Source organism: Alosa pseudoharengus, unplaced genomic scaffold (genome assembly GCF_046254945.1).
Source record: "Alosa pseudoharengus isolate Yale_2024_CS ecotype anadromous, Long Island Sound unplaced genomic scaffold, YU_APseudo_1.1 YU_APseudo_1.1_scf_12, whole genome shotgun sequence".
In the NCBI taxonomy this organism is placed as follows: domain Eukaryota; kingdom Metazoa; phylum Chordata; class Actinopteri; order Clupeiformes; family Clupeidae; genus Alosa; species Alosa pseudoharengus.
Window position 1 is genome coordinate 25,384,284 of NW_027468587.1, and position 7,351 is coordinate 25,391,634.

The window sequence follows — 7,351 nt, forward strand, 5'->3', positions numbered from 1 at the left end:
CGTGGTCATATTACTGTATATAGAACAGCAAAGAACAGAATGAGAACTGTCTGAGTTAGTGCACTATGTTAAGTGTTCTGTTTAGATGACAGACATCATTGTATTCTAAATTCCGTGGCTGTGAGAGTACTGCAGTGAGTACTCTGAAGGGAGTATTCTGTTATGAGGATGTTGTAGTGAGTATACTGCAGGGACGAGGGAGTGCACCGTAGTGAACATGCTGTAGTTTTTATACTGGAGTGAGTATACTGCAGTGAGTAGAGTGGGGAGTGAGTATACTGGGGAGTGAGTATACTGCAGTGAGAAGAGTGGGGAGTGAGTATACTGCAGTGAGTATAGTGGGGAGTAAGAGTACAACAGTGAATGTACTGGGGAGTGAGTATACTGCAGTGAGTATACTGGGGAGTGAGTATACTGCAGTGAGTATAGTGGGGAGTGAGTATACTGCAGTGAGTAGGCCTATAGTTGGGAGTGAGTAAACTGCAGTGAGTAGGCCTATAGTGGGGAGTGAGTATACTGCAGTGAGTAGGCCTATAGTGGGGAGTGAGTAAACTGCAGTGAGTAGGCCTATAGTGGGGAGTGAGTATACTGCAGTGAGTATAATGGGGAGTGAGTATACTGCAGTGAGTAGGCCTATAGTGGGGAGTGAGTAAACTGCAGTGAGTAGGCCTATAGTGGGGAGTGAGTATACTGCAGTGAGTATACTGGGGAGTGAGTATACTGCAGTGAGTATACTGGGGAGTGAGTATACTGCAGTGAGTAGGCCTATAGTGGGGAGTGAGTATACTGCAGTGAGTGCACTGTAAATGTGAGTGTTGTTGGTGGTGAATGAGGTGGGCTGGGCTGTTGTGGTTCATCAGAGTGGGGGTTACAGCTCTGGGCGCTGCTCCTAAATGTCAACTCCCTGCCTCTGCCAGATGGAGAACAAAAAGAAAGGGGGGAAAGAGCGGGAAAAAGAGAGAGAAACAGAGAGTGTGAGAGAGAGAAAAAGAGAGTGAGAGAGAGGAGGGGGGAGCTCTTTTCAGCAATTCTCCTTGTTTCAGGTCTGTCAAGCCAAGGTGGGATTAACCAACAGAACTCAATATGACCTCATACCTCTCAGAAATACCATGTGTGTGTATGTGTGTGTGTGTGTGTGTGTGTGTGTGTGTGTGTGTATAAGTGTGTGTCTTTCCTTGATCTTCCCCTGAGACAAAAATGAGTACATTTGGTTTAGGGCAACATTGGATAAACTAACATCTAAAATGTGCACAGTGCCCTTGAAAGCTGTGTGTGTGTGTGTATGTGTGTGTGTGTGTGTGTGTTTGTGTGTGTGTGTGTGTTTGCATGCACATGTGTAAGAGTGTGGTTTTAAGCACTGCTTGTTTATAATTCATAATTGCCTTGGCCTGGGGATGAGCCAGCTGGTATGAAACCAATTTCATTTGGTTTAATCACGCATTCTGAGGTGAGGATACAGTACACACACGCACGCACACACACACACACACACACACACAGACAAACATACACACAGTGGGAATGAAAGGGAGGAAGGGAAGGACAGAGATAGAGAGAAAGAGAGGGAGAAAGATAGAGGGAGGGAGACAGAGAGAGAAAGAGAGGGAGAGAGGGAGAAAGAGAGGGAGGGAAACAGAGAGAGAGAGACTCATGATTATCTGTGAGGCATGAAGAGTGATTTATGTAGAGCTTCAAAGCACACATTTGGATGAGGATCTATGGGGGCCATCCAGGTTTGTAACTTGCTGTAATCCCCAGATGCAAACGTTCAAACATTACAAATATTACTCCTGACAACCCAAAGCCAAGCCATTAAACATTCATACAAACCTATTCACACACACACACACACACACACACACACACACACACACACACACACACACACACAAAATAATCACAGACACACACATTCTCCACCTTTTGTGCTTTAAATCCTCTTCTTTGGCAAAACACATCCTATCACATTCCAATGTCACACGGGCCGCTCCCAGCCAAACTCCTGGCATTCATTAGACATATAAATATCTCTTAATCTGTTGAGGGCCGCTGCTTATCATTGTTGGCTGGGGTGAGAGATTATTCTCTCCAGCCTCCTTGACCATCCACTAGCCTCACTCTAGTTGTCTTTGTGTAGGAGACATGATTCATATGTTCCGTATAAATGGACCCAAAATGTCTTCCTCAGAAATTTGTGGTGAAGTTGCAGACCCATGTCTCTCTTTGTGATTTCTCTGTAGCCTCAGTGGAACCCTCAGTTGGAACGCTTCCGAGGGTGAGGAATTTGTATTGATTGTCGGTTCTCTTTGCTTGAGACCTTTGGATTCTCTCTCTCTCTCTCTTTTCTCTCTCTCTCTCTCTGCATCACGGTTCCAGCTGTCTGAAAACTTAGCGAGTCTATCTCAGTGCATTTGTTTACTGTTGCTGTTTGTACACATTCCCAAACTACTATGTGTAGTCTGGGAATGTAGACGTTGCTCAATGATCACTTCACAACTTCCTTTATTGTTTTTTTTGTTTTTTTTTTGCTAAATGACAGACGGAGCTGGGTATGAAATATGAGTTCCTCTACCTGTGTCCTGTGCTCACATTTTGAAAGGTATAACTACATTATGGTCAAGTGGAACCAGAGAGGCCGTCTCCACAGGCAACACACACAGGAAGAACTACCGACTGATTATTAGCTACCATTACTGACATGCATGCCCCCATGATACCCCTGAAAAATATATTTTTACCTATGCATGGACACACAGTCAACAACACCACCCCACCCAACACCAACACAGCAGTCAGAGTTACATACGGTAATTTCCTGTGTATTAGCCGCACTGTGTATAAACCGCAGGGCAGTGTTTTATGCAAGTTAAAAAAAACATATTAATACCATATTACAGTAACTGCCCCTGTGTCTTAACCTCATAGCTAAAGAATTTTTGCTAAATCAATGTATAAACTGCGGCTAATAGCTGGGAAATGACGGCAAACTTCCCCTCAGCATGTTATATAATGGCACTGATGTCTAACTTAAGTCAGAGGTGACCTGAGGAGAGTCCTACCGCAATCTGTCTCCCATCATGTCATTAGAGGCTGTGTACGATCATCCTCAGGGTGTGTTTGTGTTATATGTGTCCCTGTACAGGAACTGTGAACATTCTGCTCAAGTGTACATATGCATTCTGTTCCTAACACAACTTGACAGTGTAGGTACTTTCAAAGCAAAGGGCGACAGGATAGGGCCAAGTAAGCGGAAATGTGATATAGTGCTATACGCCGGCACCCAACAAAGGTGGCTTTCAGTCGTCTCTGCTGAAATAAGGTTCGCATTAGAGCCCATTTTCTACATGGAAGAAATCCTGGCAAAATGTTCAGGAAATTATATAATTATGAAGGAATAAAATTGTTCCAGAACAACAGAACCAAAGGATCAGGCATTCCTGCCTGGAAAATTGTATGATCTAGAGAGAGAGAGAGAGAGAGAGAGATAGACCAAGATATGGAGAAAGAAAGATTAACAGAGAAGATGAAGAAAGAAAGATTTTTACAGAAAACAGAACTGTTGACTGGCTCTAACAAATTAGAAGGCTCACATTTGCGTTTTGCTTATTTTGGATAGTTGCCTCTCTACTGTAGTGTTTGTTTTGGTTGAGATACAGCAGGAAGAGAAGGCAAGGCTTGCCGTCAGACCTCAGTGGTCCCCTTTCCAGGAAAAAAGAAACAGATAATCCAATTGTAGGTATGTGCTCTCTCCGGCGACCTGCGTAACTATCGCTCGCTCTGACTGAATGTGTGTGCGTAAACCATTGCACTGGCTCAGGCGGAGAGCTGCAGGGAGGGGGATCCAGATGAATTCGATGTGATTTCAAATTCCACCGGTCTGACAGGTTCACTCTAGATCATTAATCTCTATTAGAGGCTTGAAGCCTTCTGGGGACAGCTCCAACACACACACATAGACACCCACACACACACACAAGCACACATACACAAACACACACACCTACCTTATTGGCTAGATCACAGTCATTCATAACGCCTACCATCCCTTGACAGTCCTCCAGCCTGCGAGCTCTTGGCCATCATGTCTGTGTAAAACAAGATTTTTTTTTTCTGTCTAAGCGCTGCTTGGTGGGATCCCATGCAATTGGCTTGCTTTGGCTCAAATGGAAGCAAACGCTGAACACTGAACCTCTCTCTCACACACTTTTTCTGTCCCTTTCTCTATCTGCCTTTCACTGTAATGCTGTAACATGTTCACAATTTACTGATGGTCAGTATGCTCTATGGCCAAGCTCATGTTTGCTTTTGCCCCCCAGTAGGGGGAAAGAGGGGGTACTATGAGCGGGTTTGCCCCCCAGTAGGGGGAAAGAGGGGAACTATGAGCGGGTTTGCCCCCCAGTAGGGGGAAAGAGGGGAACTATGAGCGGGTCTGTCTGTGTTCTGTCTACATCCAGTCACACAACTTCAAAAGTAATGGTCCAATATACTGTACTTCACATTTTCTATTCAGACATTTTGGTCCTTCCACATAATCATTCAGAGATCTAGCTCAGAATCCAGATACAGTACCCTCCAGAATTATTGGCACCTCTGCTAAAGTTGACTAAAAAGAGGAGTATAAAATCATCTATTAGAAATTTATCTTAAGATCAATTTCCAAAAGATGATTTTATATTCCTCTTTTTAGTCAACTTTAGCAGAGGTGCCAATAATTCTGGAGGGTACTGTACTAAAATTGGGTTTAATTTTGGTTGATAAAATTGCACTGCTAGGGGCAAAGGGTCTGCTGACGTCTATCTGCTCTTATTTCCTGATGTTGTGGTCTTGCTTACAGATGGTTTACCTCGCTGAAGACCTTGTTCCTCGTTTAAACAGAGTACATTACTGGTACAGGTGTGAGGGCTGCAAGCTTTGCACATGAATTTGTGAGCAGTCGTGGAGTAAAGGCATGAAAGGGCAGTGAGGAAATAGAAATGAAAGCATGTTTGTTTATTTATTTATTTAAAAGGGACAATGCACATCAATTGACATTTTTTGTTTACACTCAAAATGTAAATGTGCCAGAGTTAGCAAAAAAGCTAGCATCTGTAGTCCCTTGGCAGGTCAACACAGCATCACATTACATTAATAAAAAAAAGAATGCAAGAAAGATAGAAAGCAAATTAAGAAAGAAGAGAAAAGAGCAAGTGACAATAAAACAAATAAAATAAGTACAATACAAAGAAGGGCAGTACCTAGGATAAGGTAAACCGTGAAGTGTGAAGTGTATACGGCGGTAGTGCGGTCTGCCCAGGTGGTGACCCAGGCCTTGTGCCTGAGGAGGACGGCCATGGCCCCTGGCTCATCTTTGCGTCCAGCTCTTTTGTATTTCGCCTGATCCAATCTTATCCTACTTTCACTCTGTTTTTCTCTTCACCTCTTCCTGCTCTTCCTTCATGTCTCTGCAGACATGAAGGACTTTTGTTTTACTTTTTTGTCCTTTGGTTTTATTTCCTCTCGCTTTGCTCATGCAAACCAATCCCATCTGTTCATACCGCCACTTCAAGCAAGAGCAAAGCTGCTTGTCCAAACAGGCTGAGAAATGCAGCAGAAAAATAATAAATCTATCACAATGCCTGTGCGTGTGTGTGTGTGTGTGTGTGTGTGTATGTGTGTGTCTGAGTGGGTAAGTAAGTGAGTGTGTGTGTTTGTGAGTGGGTGGGTGAGTGAGTGTGTGTGTGAGAGAGAGGAAGAGTCGGCTAAGTTCGGAGTTCCAAATGTCGGGATATGTTGTTCAGATATACGGCCCAACTGCTTGATATCCGCAGAACATGCGGACTTACACTTATGCCTGAAAGCAGCTTATGTGTTTGTGCATGCGGCCATGCACATTGAACTGTTTTAGTTTGACCACTTCATCCAGCTAGAGTATCTGCAGCCCCTCACTTGATTAACATGGACCCTCATCATGGACACGCCCTCATCATGGACCCTCATCATGGACACGCCCTCATCATGGACCTCATCATGGGCACGCCCTCATCGTGGACATGCCCACATCATGGACACGCCCTCATCATGTACATGGACATCATGGACATGGACACGCACTCATCATGGACATGGGCACGCACTCATCATGGACATGGGCACGCCCTCATCATGGACATATGCTCATCATTCTGGAACACAACAGACACAACAGGACATGATCACACATCAGCTCAAACATCAAAGACTCAGCAGAGAGAGAGAGAAACACTTTCACCTTCTCTCTCTCTCTCTCTGTCCGCTCTCACCCTTTCCGGTTATAACTCACTCGCTAGAGTTGGTTAATCCTGGGCTTAGACACACATTGTGTGTTCTCACACTGACTGAAGTTGAGAAGGATGGAAGTCAAGAAACCGCCTGAAGCTCAAAGCAATGTTTACATACACTCCTCTCTTTGTTTTCGGTCTCTCTTTCACACACCCTCTCACTCTCATTTCCTCTCTTTCTCCCTCTCACTCTGTTCTGTGCAGCTGTGCTTTAAAACGTTGCTAGCCACCTTTGACTATGCAGAGGAAACAGCCCTGAAGGTAGGGCATCCTACACCATGGGAACCCTTCCACGCCTCTCTGTCTTTCCTGTAAACAGAAACGGGTAATTTATTTTAAAAAACCAAACGGGGAAAAAAAACGCAACCTGTCTTTTCCCGGCCTGCCCTACCCCCCGGGGACAGGAGCCCTTGCCATTGGGGTGTGCTCCATTTTTCCAGCACCGTCTAGGCGGATCAACTCAAACACACGCAAACAATGGGACAACAAATGGGGCAACAAATCCGGAGACACGGGGCCCCTTGGGAGTGCCGCTGAAAGGAGAAACACGTCGGAGCCGGACAAGTGTCCTGTTCGCCAGAGACCCAGGCCGGGCATTTGCGTGCAGCTCGCTCTGATGGCAGGTGGAGGAAGAGAAAAGATGGAGGAGGGTGGTGTAACAAACACTCATGTATCAGACACCACTAAGTGTTTTACCAGATCACAATTAGCCAGCCCTCTCTTTCATGTAAGGCAACACCATAGTGCATAACAGGTGTAACCATCTGGAACAGATCAGCTAGCACAGTATGCTAGATAGATAGATAGATAGATAGATAGATAGATAGATAGATAGATAGATACTTTATTGATCCCCAAGGGGAAATTCAAGATGTTAGCATGCTAACTGGCACCTCCTGGTGATAATGTGTCTTACGTTTCCACAGGTTCCTCCAACCTGAACCACAGAGCTACAGAGTACAAAGCCTAAGTGGCTAGTGGGAAAGACAGGTATGTTTATCTGTCCCTCAGAGATAAACACATTCATTTACAATTCATTTGAATATGATACCAAA